Source organism: Macrotis lagotis, chromosome 2 (assembly GCF_037893015.1).
Source record: "Macrotis lagotis isolate mMagLag1 chromosome 2, bilby.v1.9.chrom.fasta, whole genome shotgun sequence".
Classification (NCBI taxonomy): Eukaryota; Metazoa; Chordata; class Mammalia; order Peramelemorphia; family Peramelidae; genus Macrotis; species Macrotis lagotis.
Window position 1 is genome coordinate 129387398 of NC_133659.1, and position 21860 is coordinate 129409257.

The following is a 21860-nucleotide window of genomic DNA, read 5'->3' on the forward strand; positions in this document are numbered from 1 at the left end:
TAAAAAAGATTCTATTCCCCTTCTATGCCTGGACATTGAGAGGATACCCATCAAAAAACTAGGAATTGAGGGGATGCTCACTAAGTGAAGAATGACTGAGCAAGTTGTTACATACATGTAACTGTGATAGAACATTATATATATAGTGCTATAAGAAATGGTAAGCAGGATAGTTTCACAAAAAAACTGGGAAGATGAAATGATGCAAAGTGAAATGAGCAGAGCCAGAAATATCTACACAGTGACAGCAATATTATAAGGATGATCAGTAGTGAAAGACTTAGTTACTTTGATTAAGACAATTCCAAAAGATTCAAATTGAAAAATTCTATCCACCTCCAGAGAGAGAACTGGTAAATGCTATGTGGTTTGAAGTATACTTTTCTTTTACTTTAGTTTTTGCATGTGAATGTGTCTGTGCGTGTGTGTGTGTGTGTGTGTGTGTGTGTGTGTGTGTGTGTACATATATTCTTTTGTAACAGTGCTAATAGGTTTCACCTAACTTCACATGTATAATTGACAATAGGTACATAACCTGCCTTCTTAAGATGTTGGGGAAGGGAAAGAGGAAGAGAATTTGGAATTCAAAAATCTAAAAAAAGAATGTTAAAATTTTTACATGTAATTTAGAAATAATTATCAAAATAAATAAAATATATTGTAAAATATTCTATAACTGAGCTTTTTTTAAAAGTGTAATAAAAATTTAAACTTGGTAAACAGTTTTTTTGTAAAGCTGTGATTGTATACTCTAGAGAGATGCAAACTAAATGTTTTGCAAAAGTCCTTGGAAGAATGGATCCTTCTATAAGGGAGAAGAAGAATGAATGAGTATAGTTTTTTTTTTTTGAAAACATGACTGAACTGGATTAAAGGATTGATAGGATCCTTAATCAGGTAAAGTTTGTCAATGGAGCATATGAATTCCACATCTAGGAATAAATAATGAGGAAAAAGGGCAATAAGGATAAGGCAAGTATAGTAAAGGAAAGCAAAATGTTATATCCCTTAAGATTTCATTTGTTAATTCATTTTTGGGTTTTCAGGCGTATTTGCTTTGCTTGCTCCTAAGCTTCTAGGGCTAATCCAAGTGGTGTCTTTCCTCTTAGACACTAACTTATGAGCCCCATTCAATGAATTTACCCCTTTATCAGTCAGTAGAAAGACATTTATTTATTCTTAAATTATTTATTTATTTATTCTTATTTGTACAAATAATGTTTTTTATACATTACTAAAATATTCTTGTTTAAGAGTAAACATGATACCCCCTCCCTCCCCCCCAAATATAGACCCATATGAGCAATAAAGGGGAGAGAAAAAAATAAAAAAAATAATAATAATTGTAGGTATGTCCAGGTGGCACAGTGGACAGAGCACTGGCCCTGGAGCCAGGAGCACCAAATCCGGCCCCAGACACCCAACAATCACCCAGCTGTGTGACCCCGTACAAGCCTCTCCAACCCCATTGCCCTACAACCCCCCCCAAAAAGACCCAAAATAAAATAAAATAGTAATAATAATAGTAGTAGGGGCAGCCAGGTGGCAGACAGATCACTGGCCCTTGAGCCAGGGGCACCCAAGTCCAAATCTGGCCTCAGACACCCAACAATCACCAGCTATGTAGCCCCAGGCAGGCCACCCAGCCCCATTTGCCCTGCAATCCCCCCCCCATCAAATAATAATAATAATAATAAAAAATGTGCTTCAGTCTGTGTTCCAACACCACCAGCTCTGTCATGGGTGGATCACATTCTTTAGTTTAAGCCCATCATAAAAGTTACTTCCATATTTTTCCATGGTTGCCATTGCTGATTGTAACTCCCTCCATTTTTACTTCTCTACTACCATGAACTATATTTTCTCTCTCCTTTCACTCTGTCTCTGCTGCAGGGTAGCTGAGTAGCCCAGCAGACAGATCCTCAGCCCTGGGGCCAAGAGGCACCGAGCCCACATACCACCCCTTAGGCCCAGCATCCACCCAGCCCTATGGTCCTGGACAGGCCATCCACTCCCAGCCCCTTGCCAGATGTAAAAAAGAAACCTGACCTGACCACTCTCCCCTCATGGTCCATCCTGTCCTCCATCACTCACATCCCCCCCTTCCCCCTGTCCCCCTTCCTCTCCTTCTTACTCCAGACGTCTATACCCCATTGTGAATATATTCTGTTTCCTCTCCTAGCCACCTCTGATGAGAGCAAAGATTCCCTCATTCCTCCTTGCGTTCCCCCCTTCCATATCATTGCAATAACTCATTGTAATAAAGAAAAATCTTATTATATGAAATATCTTAGCCTATTCCTCATCTCCTTTTTCTTTCTCCCATTACATTTCCCTTTTATCTATTGACTCCATTTTTACACCACAATATATCTTCAAATTCAGTTTTCTCCTGTGCTTCATCTGTAAAACTTCCTTCTACTTGCTCTATTACATGAGAAGGTTCATATAAGTATTCGCAGTATCATTTTTCCATACAGGAATACATGTAGTTCATCATCATTAAGTCCTCATATTTTCCCCTTAACCTTCACTCTCTATGCTTCACCTGAATCCTGTATTTGAAGATCAAACCTTCTGTTCAGCTCTGGCCATTCCAACAGGAACATTTGAAATTCCCCTTGTTCATTGAAAGTCCATCTTTTTCCCTGGAAGAAGACATTCAGTTTTGCTGGGTAGTTGATTCTTGGTTGCATTCTAAGCTCTTTTGCCTTCCAGAATATTATATTCCAAGCCCTACAAGCTTTTAATGTAGTTGCTGCTAAGTCTTGTGTGATCCTGACTGCAGCTCCATGATATTTGAATTGTGTCCTTCTGGCTGCTTGCAATATTTTCTCTTTGACTGGGGAGTTCTGGAACTTGGCTATAATATTCCTGGGGGTTGTTTTTTGGGGGGATCTCTTTCTTGGGGAGATCGGTGGATTCTCTCCGTTTCTATTTTGTCCTCTGCTTCTAGGATATCAGGGTAATTTTCCTGTAATAATTCTTTGAAAATGATGTCAAGGCTCTTTTCCTGGTCATGACTTTCAGGACTGTGGCTACAGAAAAACTTATACATTTAGTCTATGCCCTGAAGGCATATTCATCAGCTTTCTGGACTCTTCACATGCAATTAAGGTAACTCCTTTGACCAGCCTTTTGTAAGGGTGGGGAAAATTTCTCTATTTCAAGGTTTTCTTCTTTACCTTTTGATACTTCATCTTTAAACCTCTTTAGATGTTCAACTGTTGCTCACTGGGACAGATATGAAGAAGAGTGACATGAAATAAGACTGGAAAGTTGTACTGTAACAAATTTTGGAGGACCTCCAAAAAATCAATATCAAATCATTAATGGGGGCAATGGAAGGGCCTTGTACAGAATTGCATAAGCCATGGCTCAGGTAAAATGAAGCAGTTAGACTAGATGATCTCTAGACTTAAATACTATGAACCAATACATATTTGTTGCATGAATGGTTTGGGGGCAGTATTCTGCTCATCGTGAAGATGGTGGAGGATGGAAGTACTCAGTTACATTGATTTCTCCACTGGTACTTGGATAGTGGGAAATATTCAACTTACATACATGTTCACCATATGAAGTACTGACTTTGTAAAAAGTCTTTGTCTCAAGGTCCTAGAGATAAATCAGTTTTCCCCTTTCCCCAATATACTTGGATAATAGAACATGTCAGATTCTGGGAGATTTCTGGAAAAGCTTCTCTCAGCTAATGATTATAACTTCTGAAGAGGTGGCTCAGGGATTGGTTTTTCATTTATCTTTCTAAAGAAGATCAACAAGATGGCAGAGATTTAATAGTATCAGGAAACAATAAAATCATTCTGGAATCCATTCCAAGTGTAAATGGAAGATGCAAAACCTTCTGCCAGGAACCAGGGAAGAAAGGCTACTTATCGGTGGCTTATGAGAGTTAGCCACAGTCAGGAAACAGTAGAATCCCACTATTTTTCATAGAATCACAAAATCTTGACTTTGGAAGAATGAGAGTCTCTCTAGTGGATTTCACACTAGCTCTCTACAAAATCCACAGCATTTATCATGTAGATCTCTCCTAAAGATTTCTAGAGATCAGGTGTCTGGTATCTCCCAAAGCAGTCCATTCTAATTTTAGATAACTCTTTTAGAATATTTTTCTTAAGATGGAAAAACTGGGACACTAATGCATTGGTGGTGGGAATTGTGAACTGCTCCAACCATTCTGAAGAGAAATTTGAAACTAGGCCCAAAGGTCAATTAAAACTGCACATACCTTTTAATCCAATAATACCACCACTAGATCTATAACCTAAAGGAATAATAAAAAGGGAAAAAGGTCCACATGCACAAAAATATTTAAAGCAGCTCTTTTTAGTAGCAAAGAAGTAGAAATTGAGGGGGATGCCTATCAGTTGAGGAATGACTGAACAAATTGTGATGGAGTGCTGTTGTTCTGTTACAAATCATGAACCAGCAGACTTCAGAAATTCCTGGAGAGACTTTCATGAGCTGATGCTCAATGAAGTGAGCAGAAGCAGAAGAACATTGTATGCATTAATGTGTGTACATATTGATAAACCTTAATGGACTTAGCTCTTCTCAGCAGTACAATGATCAAAGACAAATCTAAAAGACTTGTGATAGAAAATACCATCTGCATCCAGAGAAGGGAACTATGGAGTCTGAATGCAGACCAAAGCATACTGTTTTCAATTTTTAAAATTTATTTTATGCTTTATTATTTCCCCTCTCATGGTTTTATCTTCCTTTTGTTCTAATTTTTTTCAAAATACATCTAATATGAAAATATGCTTAATGTAATTATACTTGTGTGAACTGTATTAGATTACTTGTTGTCAAGGGGGTCAGGAGAGGGAAGGGAGAAAAGGAGGAAAATATGGAACTCAAAATCTTACAAAATGAATGTTGAAAATTACTGTAGCTTGTAGTTGGAAAAATAAATACTTTTTTAAAAAAGGAAATTTTCCTTATATCCAGCTTAAATCTGCCTCTCTGCAACTTTCCTCCATTACTCCTAGTTCTCTCCTTTGTAGCAAAGCAGAAAATATAATCCTTCTCTCATATGAAACACCTGCAAATACTGGAACAAAGCCACTGTTTTCCCTAAAGTATTTCTTTTGTAGTATAACTATCCCAAGTTCCACCAAATGATTTTTATTTAAAATAGTGTCTAGTACTCTCATTTCATTTTCTGGATCAACTCAAGTTCCAATATTCTTATCAACATCTAGTGTCTAGAATGAGTTTTACAAATATCTTGTGCCCAGAAGTGATGACAATATTCCAGCTGTAGTTTGACCAGGGAAGAATGGGGCTATCACTTTTTAAAAATTTTAAATTTCATTCATTTATTATTTATTATTTATTATATTATTTATGTTATACTGTATTAATACATTATATTATTTATATTTATATTTATATATTTATTTATTATTTTTGTGATTTATTTATTTATTAAGTGATCTATATTATTCTCTAATGACATCATTCATTTCTTCTTCCAATAACCTTCACCCAAATATCCTTTAACTATAAAGATGGCATCCAGTACTAACTTCTCAAATTATATTCCCCATAGTGGGGATGGAATTGCACAGTTGTTCACATGCTCTTCTCCTGATGACCAGTGGAATATTAGTGGTCCTGGTTAACTTTTCTATCACTGATTCTAGAACAAAATGAAGCCAATTTGGGGTTAACTGTGGGGGGGGGGAGCTGAAAGCACCTAGGAAAATGCTTGAAATTAATTAAATCATTTGGTCACCCAAGTTTCTCTACATCCTAGAACCTTTTCTTTCTTTGATCATTCTCTCTCCCAACCACTCTCTATCAAATTGCCATTGCCTTGTGTTTTCTGGCTACTATCCAATGTGCCAGTTAGTGTCCCACCCTTATCTCCCAATGATTCATAGAGAAATAAGAATAGGAAGGGACTTGAGCCTTATCCTTTAGCAAAGTCATTCATCCATTTTACATTCACAGGTAATAGATAACATTTTGAAAGAAAATGTTGGGATCCTACAGTTGATATGATTTGTATATAAGAATAGTTATGAGGAGCAAGCTTAGCCAGAATAACTCCCTCATCAGGTCCTCTCTTGGTTGCTTTTCCTATATCAACCTATTAAAGGAAGAGAAGTAATTGCATCCAACAAGTTGGACCAAATGAAGAGAAATCTGGACCTCCAGCAGCTTCGTTCAACCTTCTTTGAGGTGGGTTTCTCTTGTTTCTCTTCCTATTAATCATTGACCATTTAGGAGGAAACTATTGTCAACCCCCTTCTCTTGTTCTTATTCTCAGTCTCATCAACTGCACTCCACCCATTTACCACTTCAATCTTGTCCTCACATTTGATTCCATGATGAACAAAATGTCTTTAATTTTGAACTCCTTTCATCTATGAACTCTCACTAAGTATTGGGTTCCCCAATTTTGACTCTGAATACCTTGAACACTTCTCACATTCATCCCTAACTTTACATTTCTTTTCTTAAAAAAAGGAAACATAGTCAATTTTATTCAAATTCAAATTCATAATATTTCAGGTTATCTCTAGAACTAAATATTTTCTCTAATATATTTACTTAAGTGGAAATTTTTTAATGTCTTCCTCTTCCAAAGTATTTTAGTAGAAACCAGACTTTTGAGTAGCCCAGTTAAAACCCTCTGACCTACTACTCTGAATAAGTTTTTTTAAATTAAATATTCATGATTATTATCTTGCTTTGAAAAGAAAGGTTTATAGTATTTTCAATCACTTGCTAATAGGGTGGGATTATATTGTGACTCATAACCACAAGGCCCAATTTGTGATCAAGTCTGGCATTTCTAATCAATCCATATTTCAGCTTCTTCAGGAGTTAGGTTCAACTTATCTGCTAACATGCTGATGCTGATACATTGATAGATATGATAGAAAGTCTCAAATATGAAGAGTTGAGCATTTTCACTGAAATCCTCAAGGCAAGTCACTAAGAAAAAGTTATTTACAAGAACCAATTCATATTGTCTTAACTTTTCTGGGCACCATCAAAGTCAAAGTTAATATATAAACAATCTCTGTTATAAATCTTTGTATGTGTAGGACTCCTGCTGAATAACTTTGACTAGGTCTTTTAATACCTGTCTTTAGTTTTAAATACTTTTTTTGTTATGACTACAATAGTCAAATACTTGAGACACATAGTTGGAATTGCTTTAAGATGCTATGGTAGATAAAGAAAAAGATCGATAATATTGTCTTAACCTTTTGGGTAGTCAAAGAGACCAGTGAATCAGTCAAGTTCTCTGCTGAAGGAAATGAAGTAGAGAATTGACAGAATTATTACCTCTGATTACTTTCAGTTGATATGATTTGTCTTCTATGTCTGCAATCCAATTCTGCATTAAAATTTCAGATGCTAGTTTCTCCCACAGTAACCTCAAAGCATTTCTATCAGGTGAGGGGGGCAACCATCCAAAAGAAGTAGATTTACTCTGGTGCTTCTGAGTAGTTGCTATACTCACACTGGAATTTTGCATTGTTAAAGAGTGTATGGGTGGGGGGTGGAGCCAAGATGGCAGCATGAAGGTAGCATTTACCCAGAACTCCTTCCGCCCCAACCTCCAAAAAAAAAACCCAAACAGATGGCTCTAGTGAAAATTTAGAGGGGTAGAACCCACAAAAATACTGAGCGATACATTTCCCAGTCCAAGATAACTTAGAAGTTCCATGGGAAAGGTATGTTTTACCAGGACCAGGGGTTGGAAAAAAAAGTCACTGTTGCAGCCCAGCCCAGCCCAGCCCAGCCCAGCCCAGCTCAGCCCAGTCCAGTCCAGTGCAGCCCAGAGATCAACAGCAACAGCTTGAAGGGGCGGGGAGAGAATTCTGCTGCACCAGAATGAATGTGGAGTGAGGAACATGGCTGCAGAATCAGGATAAAGCAGCCTGCACCTGCAGAGATGATAAGGGAAATCTGCAAATATTTCTCTGCTCTTCCTGGGGTAGGATTCTGCTGTTTGCCTACACTCAGATATTGCAGTTTGGGCTTCCATACTAAATAACCAAGCTGGATCCCTCCTTATAGCCCTAGCACAGAGGGAAGTATAGCAAAAGCTAGAGAGCATAAGACCTTGGAGGAATAAAGGTCCCAGTGGGGTGTCCCCCCCAACAAAAAAGCTCCAAAGCCTTGGAAGTGCAGAAATCAGGAAGAAATAAAACTCTTCCAAAAAAAGCCAAAAAAGTAGAAGAAAATGTGAAATATCTCATTGGAACAAACAACTGACCTTGAAAACAGATCCAGAAGAAGTATTTTAAAAATTATTGGGTTATCTGAAAGCCATGATCAGAAAAAGAGCCTAGACTTCATAATACAGCAAAATTGCCCTGAGATCCTAGAAGCTGAGGGTAAAATAGAAATCGAGAGAATTCACTGGTCATCCCCTGAAAGAGATCCCAAATGAAAAACTTCTAGGAATATTATAGCCAAATTCCAAAACTCCCAAATCAAAGAGAAAATTCTAAAAGCTGCAAGAAACAAACAATTCAACTACTGAGGCTCTATAGTCAGGATTACACAGGATCTGGCAGCATCTACATTAAGGGCTTGTAGGGATTGGAATATGATATTCTGGAAGGCAAAATATCTTAGTTTACAACTGAGAATCAACTACCCAGCAAAACTGAACATCCTCTTTCATTGGAAAAGATGGACTTTCAATGAACCAGGGGACTTTCAAACTTTCCCATTGAGATGACCAGAGCTGAACAGAAAGTTTGATCTCCAAGTAGAGTACTCTGGTGAACCACAGAGGGAGTGGAAGAGAGGGCCTAACTATGAGGAACTTGATGATGTCGAACTGTTTGTATTCCTGCATGGGAAGATGATATTGATAACTCATATGAACTTTCTTATTTATAAGAGATGATAGAAGGAGCATATATAGACAGGACATAGGAAGGAGTGGAATATAATTGTATGATGTGGTAGAGGGATGGAGGCAATGGGTGATGGGGGAAAGTACTGGGAGGAAGGAAAGGGAGATGAAGAAGAAGCTGAGAGATTTCATGTAAGAGTCGAGAAAAAGCTTTTTCAATGGAGTGGGGGGGGGAAGGCAAGGGGGAATGAGTGAGCCTTCATTGTCATTGGAAATGGCTCAGGGAGGAAATGACATACACATTTAATAGGGTGATGAAATCTATCTTGCCCTGGAGAAGGATGGGAGAAAAGGAATGGGATGAGGGGAAATTGGGAGAGGGAAGGAGGGGGAATAGGTGATAGAAGAGAGGGAAGATGGAGGGAGAGGGCACTCAAATTCAACATACTTTTGGACAGGGCCAGGATGAAAGGAGAGAGAGAATAGAGTAAATGAGAGTGGGGAGAAATAGAGTGGAGGTACAGCTAGTAATAGCAACTGTAGGAAAAATAGTGAAGCAACTTCTCTGGTGAACTTAAAATAAAGAAAGCAACTCACCCCAGAGACAGAGCCATTGAAATCTGAACACAGACTGAAGTACAATTCTCTCTCTCTCTCTCTCTCTCTCTCTCTCTCTCTCTCTCTCTCTCTCTCTCTCTCTCTCTCTCTTTCTTGAGGTTTCTCATCTTCTTGGGGGGGAGGAAGTTTATGTTTGTTCTTATCTTTACTCTTATAACACATTCAATTTACATCAATGTATGGCATGGAAACAATGTAGAGACTGTCAGCCTTCTGGGGTGGGGGAGGGAAGGGAGGAGGGGGGAAAATTGTAGAATTCAAAGCCTTGCAAAAAATGATGGGTACATAATACTATTGTATATAATTGGAAAACAAATAAAATGTTGAAATGTCAAAAAAAGAATGTATCTAAATATTCTTGTCTAAAATAGCATCCAACCATACCTGGTAAATTGCATTTGCCTTGTTTTTTCTGGATCTTCAAAAATCTTGACTATTGGTTCATTTTTCTGCCTATAGCTGTTTCAATTGTGCAACATTAGTTGTTCTTTTTTCATGCAAAGCATGAGGAATGTCATCAGAGTAGAGGGTTTTTATAAAAATCAATTGCAAAGTCCACCATGTTTATGTCACTAAGAAGGTTCAATTTTCCTTGAAGTGATTCCTTTTCATTGTATATTTTTCCTGAGACTTGTAAAAGAAATGAAAGTAATTTTGCTCCTTGTTCTAAAATTCTTATGTGATGCCTTTTAAGAAACAGAGAAAGATAAAAATAGAGATAGGAAGAGACAGAGAAACAGAGAGGAAGAGAGACAGACACACACACACACAGAGAGAGAGAGAGAGAGAGAGAGAGAGAGAGAGAGAGAGAGAGAGAGAGAGAGAGAGAGAGAGAGAGCAGGTCCTCAACTACAGTCCAGTTATCTGAGGAAACACCTTGGACCTAAGGAGTTCAAAATAAAACCATGTCCCTTCATCATCATCTCCACACCCTTTAGTCTCTAGAGTTTTAAGTCTCATCTAGCTCTGGTGGAAGAAAGAAAATCTACCTACCTCTAGGCTGCTTTATATGTGTAGAAGGCCTGGGGGTCCTCTCCCAAAGCCTAGCAGAACAAAGGTCTTCTTGGCTCCTAAGTCTTCCTTATGGACCTGGGAGCTCTCGCATCTCTTTCTTCACATTTCTTTAGCCTTCTTAAATCCCATAACCTACCCTTTCACTATACCTTAGCCACACATTCTTATTTAATCTTACCCACAAGCCTCCCTATTTAGAAAATCTGATATTTACCTAGCTGATCACAACTCCAACCCCTCCACCTGCTAGTTCTTTCTCAGACCATTAATTCTGCTCTGACCTTATTTTTCTCCTTCTCCAATCTAAAATCAATAGCTTACCATTTCAACTCTATATTCTCTTTATACTTGAATTTTTTATTCCCTCATCCTTTTGGTGTCTCTTGAAAACTTCAGCCAGCCCCAAATTACTCCCATCATTTACCCACACTCTTACTTGAGATATTGAAAAAGTCACTTCTTTCACAATGAAAAAGTCTAAGTACATTAGAAAGCCACATTATTCAACCTTACCATGGCTCTCACTACAGAAAAGGCCCTTCCTGCTTAATTGATTTCCTTTCTTGCTCCCCAGAGAAACTACTTCAAAGCTTCTCTTCCCTCTTCAAGCCTCCCATACCTTTCCTACCCTGTTTTCTCATTTGAAGACATTGTAACTTACTTTACCTAGATATTTAAGAACATTTGACATAAGCTCTCTCTTTCCATTTTCTCCTACTTTCTCCCTCTTTCCTTTGACAGAAGTGAATCTTTTCATTGTGAAGGTCAACTCTTCCAACATTTAGCAAGCACTTAATGAATGCTCTTGTCCCTCCTTTCTTTTCCATAAGCCCATGCTCTACTGTCTTCTTTAGAAGATTGTATTGACAACCATCTCTTTTAAAACTTCAGTCTCTCCTTAGCTACTGATTCTTTCCCTACCTTCCTTCAAACACACCACCTCCATCCTTTACATATAGTATTTTAAATTTTGAACTTAAATTTAAAGGAAAAATTTTTGTACACAAATAAGAACACATAAAAAAGAATCCTCTGGGAAACTGTGAACATCTATTTCATGCCATTTTAAAGTATGTAATCAATTCTATGTATTACTTTTAAAACCCTCCCACTTAAGGAGGAGAACATTGAACATATTAACAACATTGTGTGATGCTCAATTAGAATAGACTTAGCACTTCTCAGCAATAGAGTGATCAAAGAGAATTCCAAAAGACTTGTGATGGAAAATGCCATCCACTTCAGAGAAAGAGCTTTGGAGTCTGAATGTAGATCAAAGCATACTATTTTTACTTTTTAAAATTTGTTTTTTGCTTTTTTCTTTCTGGTTTTTCCCCTTTTGTTCTGGTTCTTCTTTCACAATGTGACTAATATGGAAATATGTTTAACATGATTTTGTATGTATAATCTATATCTAATTACTTACTGTCTTGGGCAATGAGAGGAGGCAAGGAAGGAGAAAAAATTAGAACTCAAAAAATACTTCAAAAATGAATGTTGAATGTTAACTTCACATGTAATTTAAAAAATAAAATGCTATCAACTGAAAAAAAACTATCCTACTCCTATCCTGTCTCTGTTTTCTTCTATTTTTATTGTTTGCTTTTTTAAAGTATTATGCTGGCTCTATTTTTCTCACCACATTTGCTAAATCTTCTTTCCTGCAATTTCCAACAGACCAAAACTAAGAAAGGAAAAAGATCTTATAACAAACACACAGGGTGAGCCTAGGATGATATCTGCCCACATGGTGTTCCTTGGAAAGTTGTTTACAGGAAATCTGTTATCCTTGGTAAGGGTCTTAGAGACAGAGAATAGAAGCATGTATAGATATTCTTTAACTGGTTCTGGTCAATGAACTATGTGTTGAAGAAAAAATTCTTTGGCTGTAGAGGCATTCAAAAAACCCTGCTAGTTTCAGCTATTTCCTCTTTTGGTTTCATTTGAAGATTCTTTGGCTTATAATATCTAGTGAAAGACCAAGACAATCTTGGGAATTATGTCAGGAGATCAACCATAAGAATACAGAAGTTGGAGCCCAGGGAGGTATCAATGCCCCAAGGAGTTTTGAAAATGTCTTTCATGACTCTAGCCCAGCAGGAGCCAAGATATAGGCTCATTTGGCTGTCCTGATTCTAAGATTTCCCTTGTCAGAAAATTCTTCCCTGATTTTTTAGTTCCACTGAGAAGGGTATCCCTGAGATAACCTGGTTTATGGCATGGCAGTACCTCCCTTGATAATGTTCTTCTGGGTGATCTGGCTCCAACTTAATCTCAAACAGTTTCAACAAAAGTTGTAGGTGGAGACCCCACTTCTTGATAGTAGAAACCACAAAGTATTACAAGAAAATAATGTCTGCTAGAGTGCCCTCTGTGAAGTGATTCAAGGACCATTGCAATCAGAAGAATCAAAAGGGCAACCTACAGTACAAAAAAAGGAAAATTGGGAAAAAAGTTTGGACACTGTCTCTGAAATTGATACGTTTTTAACAGTAAAGATGAACCTTAGATAGTACTTCTGATTCCCACTTTAAAAACATTACTGGTACACTATTGCAAACAATTGAATAACAAACTAAAAAATATGCTTTGAAAATTTTGAATGGATTTAAGTTATCTTAGAATGTAAGGAAATAAAAATATTCTCTTTTATCACCTGTAATGATTAACTACACAATACTGGATATAATAACTGAACACCAAATATATATATATATATATATATATATATATATATATATTATATAATATTTTGAAAGTTTGAAGTTAAACAGATTATTGATCTTTGCTTGTTACCTGTTGAAAGGTAGAAATAGGTAGCACATGTGAGAAACATTTTATAACAAGGTCAAATGTCTGAACTTGTTTTAACATACATCCTTATTTTATACTCAATGGAAATAAACAGTGTGATGAATGACAGTTGTGCCACTTTATAAAATTTGTTGTTGGTCCCATTCAGTTTTATCCCTGCCCAAATTGCTGGGGGAAAAAGTTTTCCCTTTATACATGTGACATTCTTTTGGAAGGACCAGGAAATAGTCTAATTTTCTCAAATGCCTCTCTTGCCTGCTCCCTGCTGTCTTAAAAATTCCTTTAAGATGTGACAAATCCTTCAACTTCACAATTTTAATGGGTTAAAATGGAAATTCCCCAGGGGACAAAACATCTTGTCTTGCTTCTCACACCTTGGGGTGAATTTAACTGTGGTAGGCTAGAAAGAACATTGGATTTGCAATCATAAGAACTGGAAATATTTCTCTCTTGGTTACTACTGAATTCATAAATGACCCCTATGCCCTCAGACTGCTGTAACTGGAAGTAAAGGCCATGAAGACTTTAGGTCCAGTCTCCCTCTGAAGCCCTGTGTAATCTGATCCCAATCAAACTTTCCAGTCTTATACACATTATTTCCTTTTACACACTCTATAGTCTAGACAAATAGACCTTATAACAGCTCCTTATACACAAATCTCTATTTCTTATCTCTGAATTTGTAATGGTTATCTTGTACCTGGATGCACTCCCTACTCTGTTCTCCCAATCTCATAGACTTCCTAGTTTCCTTCATGATTCAAGTGCTGCCTCCTTTACAAAGACTTTCCTAGATTACTCTGGTTCCCCCCCCTTTTCCCCCCTCCCCACTTGCTGTCTACAATCATGTTGTTTTCCTCAGTAATCATAACCTCTGTTATTTATATAACACTTGGGAATTTGTAAAGCATTTAGATCCTCTCATTTAATCCTCGCAACAACTTTTGGAGGTTGGTATCATGATTATAGTCATTTTACAGATGAGAAACTGAGACTAAGAGAGTTTAAATGACTTGCCCAGAGTGACACAGATCATTAGTGTATAAGCATGGATCAGAGACAGTTCCTCTTCTGTCTTTATTTCCCCAATCAATCATGTATTTATCAATGTCCTGCTATATGACAGACTCTATAACCAGGCACTGGGAATAAAAACACAAAGAATGAAAAAAAGTCTGCTTTTTATCCCAGTCTCTTAACATCATTGCTAGCATACAGTGGGCTTAATGAATTAATGAAAACTCATTGATTGATTGGACCAATATGAGTTTGACCTTTAATACTAAGAGAGGCTGTATAAACTAACCCAGTGTCTAAAAGCAGAGACATAACTTGTCTACAGAAAAACTGGCCTGTGTCATAAATGCAGAGAAGGAGGTGGATAAAAATAAGCCATGCTCATTACCAGGTTCCCTGCCCTATATAGCTGGATGGAAAAGCTAGGATAAGTTTTGCTCAAGTGTAAATAGCCTACTGGGCAAGAAACTACACAGCTGGAGGTTAATGAGTAGGGCAGGAGAGACAAGTCATATCATATCAGGCTAAGGGACTCAGCAATTATATAAATCAAGGTTTGACCTGATCTATGGACACTTTGGAAGTTGCATAAGGGTTTTCAAAAAGGTGCTTTGTCCCTCAACATCAGATGACACTTGTTAATGAAGTATCCATGGACATAGATCTCAGCTAAGGATTCTTTGTGGCAGCATGCAGCAATGTAATCAGAGTTGGAAGGGACTTAAAGATCATCTAGAGCTATTTCTCATTGTACAGGCTTAGAAAATGGAACCCAGAACTGGAAAATGACTTTCCCATCATCACACAGTGAATGTTTGGACTAAAACTCTGGTCTCTTGAATCTCATTATAGTTCTTTTCCCACAAATATTACCCAAGCTGCCCAAAAATAACCATACATCTTAGAAAATCTGAGATTTTCCCAATTTCAAATTTCAGGCTTGTTTTCCCCACAAACTATCAAAATGATCTAGAAAATTTAATATTTTGGCAAATGGTAATGCAAGGAATCAAGTCAGTAAGCCTTGTAATAAAAAATAAATGTCACAAAAGGTTTAGAAGTGTGCTTTTAAAGGAGCTTTACAAAAAGAATAACCTTTAAAAAAATGTGACAACTTCAAGGTGGCATTTCATATTCAGAGAAGAAATGAAATAACGTTGCTCATGGTGGGAAATCTGACATCAAGTAGTCAATCAAGGAAGCATCAGTTAGATGTCAGCACATTAACTTCCAGTGTCTCACTAAAGAAACTCCTTATAGGGGCAGCTAGATGGCGCAGTGGATAGAGCACGGGCCCTGGAGACAGGTTGACTTGAATTCAAATTCTGCCTCAGACACTTAATAATTAACCTAGCTATATGACCTTGGGCAAGTCACTTAACCCCATTGTGTTGCAACCCCCCCAAAAAACAACCAAAAACCCCAACATGAAACTCCTTATAAAATGATTCTGCTAAAATGAAAATTGTGTCAAATTTGCAGATCATTACAAAAAACTTAATCATACTTTCAAATCTTTAGATCATATCTTTTATGAAATATAGTTTGTTATAGTAAGAAGAATATTGAATTTGGAATCAGAGAAGTTGGGATTAAAATTTTTTATTTCCCACATGACCTTGAACATTATTTATCTACTGTTTAATCTATCATGGGGCACCTTGGTGGTGCAGTAGACAGACCATTGAGCTTGCAAACAGGAAGACTCATTTTTTATACATTTAAATCTGATCTCAGACACTTACCAACTGTGTGATCCTGGGCAAGTCACTTAACCTATTTGCTTTAGTTTCCTCCTCTGTAAAATGTTCTAAACAAAGAAATGGCAAACCATTCCATTATCTTTTCTAAGAAAATTCCAAATGGAGTCATGAAAAGTCAGATACAACTGACTGATGTGCCAGATAGTTAACATTTCACAAGTATTAACTTATTGATCCTTACAAAGACCCTGAAAGGTAAGTGTTGTTATTATTCCCATTTTACAGTTGAAGAAACTTGATTTTCCTAAGGTCAATTAAGTCCTTATAGTTTCATCTTTCTGTGTGATGAGTGGTTTGGATTAAAAGCTATTTAAGTTTCCTTCCAACCCATAATCTGGTTCTATGTTAACATCCATGTTTTTTTCCCTAAATATTCATTCTTGTTCAATTCAATATGCATTTTTTTAGATTTTTCAAGGCAATGGGGTTATGTGGCTTGCCCAAGGCCACACAGCTAGGTAATTACTAAATGTCTGAGGTCAGATTTGAACCCAGGTACTCCTGACTCCAAGGCCGGTGCTCTATCCACTGCACCACCTAGCCGCCCCTCAATATGCATTTTTAAAGTACCTACCACATACCTGGAACTGGGAATACAAAGACAAAAGAGAAACTGTTTCTACCCTTAAGATGTTTCCATTATTCTTCAAAGGATTTTATCCATGTGGTAGATTGTCCATATGGACAGAACCATTTTAATTTTTCCATATGGATGAAAACTTAACATGGAATGACAGGGTGATGTGGCAACTAAAAATAAATTAAACACAAATTTAACTGTATTAAAAAAAACATCAAGTAGGGTGGAGCCAAAATGACAGAGCAAAGGCAACTCATTCGAGATCTTCCCCAAACCTTTCCAAATACCTAAATAATGATGCTAAAACAAAATCTAGAGTGGCTGAACCCACAAAAACAATTTTCCAATCCAAGATAACTTGGAGGAGTGCCAGGAAAGGTCTCTTGCACCAGAATGAAAGAGTAACACAGTCCATTGCAATCAGTTTAGTCTGGGGCCCAAGCAAACCAGGAGCAGGCCTGGGAGACTGAAGCTATGGTAATGATGATTGTTTCTAGATCTCTCAGCCCAGAGATTCCAAAGACAACTTGGAAGGTCAGCAGAAAATGTCTGTTGTCCCTAGGTGGGAGTGGACCACAGTCCAGTGCAGGTAGCCTCAGCACAGCCCCCCACCAGAGCAAACTAGGAGTAGGTGTTGGGAGCCACTGAGTCAACTGTGGTTGCTTCAGGAGCTCTCAACCCACAGGCTGCAAGGGAGTGGAAAAACTGGTTAAAAGATTACTTGCAAAAAGATTTGCTAGGAGGATTCTGTTGAATCCCATACTCAGATATAGTTTGCTCTCTTGAGAGGCAGTGCTAGGGCAAGAAGGAGTAGAACTTGGGGCCAAAGGGGAGTGGGGACCCTCCTCACAATTACAGGGCCTCAAAGAGTGCTTGACCAGAGTACAATCCAGGAGATCAATAAACACCTTTCCTTAGATCATAGGACTTTGGAAGAACTGAAAATTTGCAGATCCCCAGAAGTTTGTTTGAGAACAGCTGCACAAACTACAGAAGCTTTGGAACAGTGCACCTTCTACCCTGGAAGCAGAGCCTTATTTTTAACAAAGGGTTAAAATCAAGTCATTGGCTGGGAAAACAAACAAACAACAGGAAAAAAATCTGATCATAAAAAGTTATTATGGTCACAAGGAAGATCAAAACACACAATCAGAAGAAGTTAACAAAGTCAAAGTTCCTACATCAAAGCATACAAGAAAAATATGAATTGGTCTCGGGCCAGAGAAGAGCTCAAAAAGAATTTTGAAAAAGCAAGCTAGGGGGAGCTAGGTGGCACAGTGGATAGGACATCAGCCCTGAAATCAGGAGGATCTGAGTTCAAATTCAGCTCCAGATACTTAATAATTGCCTAGTTGTATGACCTTGGGCAAGTCACTTAATCTCATTGCCTTGGCAAAAAAAAAACACCATCAAAAACAAAAACAAAAGATCAAGTTAGAGAAGAAGAGGAAAAATTGGGAAGAGAAATAAGAGTAATACAAGAAAATCATGGAAAAGTGAATCAACAGTTAAATAAAGGAGACTCCCAAAATTCTGAAGAAAATAGCACCTTAAAAGCACACTGGGACAAATAGTAAAAGAGGCTCAAAAAGTCACCTGAGGAGAAGAATATCTTGAAAATATCTTGAAAAGCAGAATTGGCAAAAAGGAAACAGAGGCAAAAAAATTCATTAAAGTTAAAAAAACTCTTTTAAAAATAGAATTCGAAAAGGATGTGATTCAAAAGCTTACTAAAGACAAGAATTCCTTCAAAATGAGAATTGAGCAAATGGGAGCTAATGAATTTATGAAAAATCAAGAAACGATAAAATGAAACCAAAATAATGAAAAAAATAGAAGATATTTTGAACAAAACACAAGCTGGTAAATTAGTAAAAACCTCTCCTTAGATCATAGGACCTTGGAAGAACGGAAAATTTGCAGGTCCCCAGAGGTATCTTTGAGAAGAATTGTACAAACAATAGAAGCTTGGGACAATGTACCCTCCACCCAGGAAACAAAATATCTCATTGGAAAAACAACTGACCTGAAAAATAGGTCCTAGAAGAGATAATTTTAAAATTTTTGGACTTCCTGAAAGTCATGATCCAGTAAAGATCTTAGACATCTTCTTTTAAGAAATTATCAAGAAAACTGCCCTGATACATTAGAAGCAGAAGGTAAAATAGAAATTGAAAAAAATTCATTGATCTCCTAAAAGTGATCACAAAATGAAAATTCCCAGGAATATTTTAGCCAAATTCCAGAACTTCCAGGTCAAGGAGAAAATATTGTAAGCAACCAAAAAGAAACAAAGTATCATGGAGTCATAGTCAGGATAACATAAGATTTAGCAACTTTTACAATAAAAGCTCATAGAGCTTAGAATATGATATTCCAAAAGGCAAAAGAACTTGAATTACAACCAAGAATCAACTACCCTGAAAAATTGAGCACACTCTTTTCAGAGGAAAAGCTGAACATTCAACGGAAAAAAGGAACTTTCAAGCTTTCATGGTGATAAGACCAAAACTGAAAAGAAAATTTGATTTTCAAATACAATACTGAAGAGAAGCATGAAAAGGTAAACAAGTACAGGAAATCATAAAGGATTTGATGATATTGAATGGTTTATATTCCTACATGGGAAGATGACACTGGTAATTCATATAAACTTTCTCATTATCAGGACAGTTATATATAGACAGAGGTCAGATGTGTGGATTAATTCTAAAGGGATGATACCTAAAACATAAAATTAAGGGGTGTATTAGAAATGTGCTTATAGAAGGGAAAGGAATAAATCATTTCACATAAAAGAGGCAAGAAAAAGCTTTAACAGTGGAGTGGAAGAGTGAGCCTTATTCTCCTCAGAATTGGCTCCATGAGGGAATAACATACACACACAAATGGGAATAGAAACCTATTTTACTCTACAGGAAAGTAAGAGGAGAATGGAATAAGAGAAGGAGGGGCATGATGAAAGGAAGGGTTGATTGTTAGAGAGAATGGTGAAAAGCAAAACAGTTTTGAGGAGGGATGAGATGAAAAGAGAGAAGGAATAGAATGAACTAAGGGGAGTGAGAATAGGAGGGAGAAAAATTTGGTTAGCAATAGGAAACATGAACAATTTTTTTGAAGCAAGTTTCTCTGATAAAGGTCTCATTTCTCAAACATATAAAAACTGAGTCAAATTTATAAAAATAAGAGCCATTCCACAACTGATAAATGATCAAAAGATATGAAGAGTTTACGGATGAGGTAAAAACATGTTTTTTCTTTTTAGGTTTTTGTTCAAGGCAAATAGGGTTAAGTGGCTTGCCCAAGGCCACACAGCTAAATAATTATTAAGTGTCTGAGGCTGGATTTGAACACAGGTACTCCTGACTCCAGGGCTGATGCTCTATCCACTGCACCACCTAGCCTCCCCTTAAAATGTTCTTACTATTGATGCAAATAAAAATAATTCTGAGGTATTTCCTTATACCTATCAGATTGCTAATTGGACAGAAAAGGAAAATGGTAGATGGTGGAAAAGAGGTAGGGAAAATGAGAGAGTAATATACTGTTGGTAGAGTTGTGAACTGGTTCAACCATTCTGTAGAGCAATTTGGAACTATGTCCAAAGGGCTATAAAGCCACATATAATCTTTGACTAGCAATGCTACTACTAGGGCTTTATTCTAAAAGATATAAAAAAAAACAAAAAGGAAAAGGACATGTGTGTACAAGGATATTTATAGCAGATCTTTTCTAGTGACAAGGCATTAAAAATTCCCCATCAGTTGGGGAGTCGCTAAACAAACTGTGTTATGTGATTAAGATGGGGTGCTATTCTACTATAAGAAATGATTAGCAGAATTCTCTTGAAAACACCTGGAAAGACTTAACATGAGCAGATGCAAAATGAAATGTACCTTGTACAAAGTAACAGCAATATTGTAGGATGATCAGCTGTGAATGTCTTAGCTTTTCTCAATAGTACAATGACCTAAGACAACTCTGAAGGACTTATAATGGAGAATGCTTTCCATTTCCAGGGAAAGAGTTGATGGTTTTCAGAATACAGATTTAAGCATAATTTTTAAACTTTATTTTTCTTGAGGTTTCTTTTTTTGGGGGGATGTCTGAATTTGCTTTCACATGACTTATGGAATTGTTTTGCAGATTACACATTTATGACATATCAAATTGCTTGCTTTCTCAATAAAGGGGTAGGGAAGGATAAAGGCAGAGAATTTGGAATTCAAATCTTTAAAAATGAACATTAAAATGTTTTCATATGCAATTAAGAAATAATAAAATACTAGATAAATAAAAATTTTAAAAATCAAGCAACTAGGGTTAGGGAGTGATTGTCTCTCCGTACTCTATCCTAGTATAGTGGAAGTCCTTTCAAACTCTCATAATAGCCACATATAAGTGTACTGATTTACCTCATAAATATTAGATATCTATTACAAAAAGCCCCAATTCCAAAACTGAATGTCTGTCATTTTCTTATACTGCTTCAGCTTTGGAAAACATGCATCCAATGCCACAGAGATCACACTTGGATTCTTTAGAGCAAGAATCTTTAACCTCTCTATGTCATGGACTCCTTTGCCAGTCTTATCAAATCTAAGTATTCTTTCTTATAATAATATTTCTACTAACTCTCTTGGCATATTTGTAAAGATATATATGTACATACATATATATATACATCTACATATAATATATGCCATTCAATAAGCATTTATTAAGTGCTAACTATTTGCCAGGCACTAAGCTAAGTACATTGATACTACTAAAGATAGAAAAGTCAAGAAAATGTCTTTCTCTCAATCTGATTATATATAATCTATATATAATCTAGATTATATGCTACATCCTCCTTTAAAATAATCTAGACTCTCATAATCCTAATTTAAAATTTCACTGGTTTGAGTGAAGAATAGAATATTAAATGGAAAGTGCCAGGGATAATAACTGAACAAACATCTATTTGTTCTCTTTTGTTAACAGACATGTTAAGTGATTTTACAAAGAGTCATATAGGTAGTGAATGGAAGAGTCAGGACTGAAAATTAGGTCTTCCAAAAATCCAGTGCTCTTTCCACTCTACCACACTGCATCATTTTAAGATGACTTCTAAGAACCAACAAATCTAGTCAGATGTACAGTATATGACCAACCTCACTTCATTCAACGAATGAATGAAAAGGCATTTATA

At 36.7% G+C, this 21860-nt stretch overlaps 1 pseudogene; it reads right to left on the minus strand.

Moving 5' to 3' along the window:
• Positions 1-6629: 6629 nt before the first annotated feature.
• The window catches only part of LOC141511955 (eukaryotic translation initiation factor 3 subunit E pseudogene), a 32674-nt pseudogene continuing 17443 nt past the window's right edge, over positions 6630-21860 (minus strand).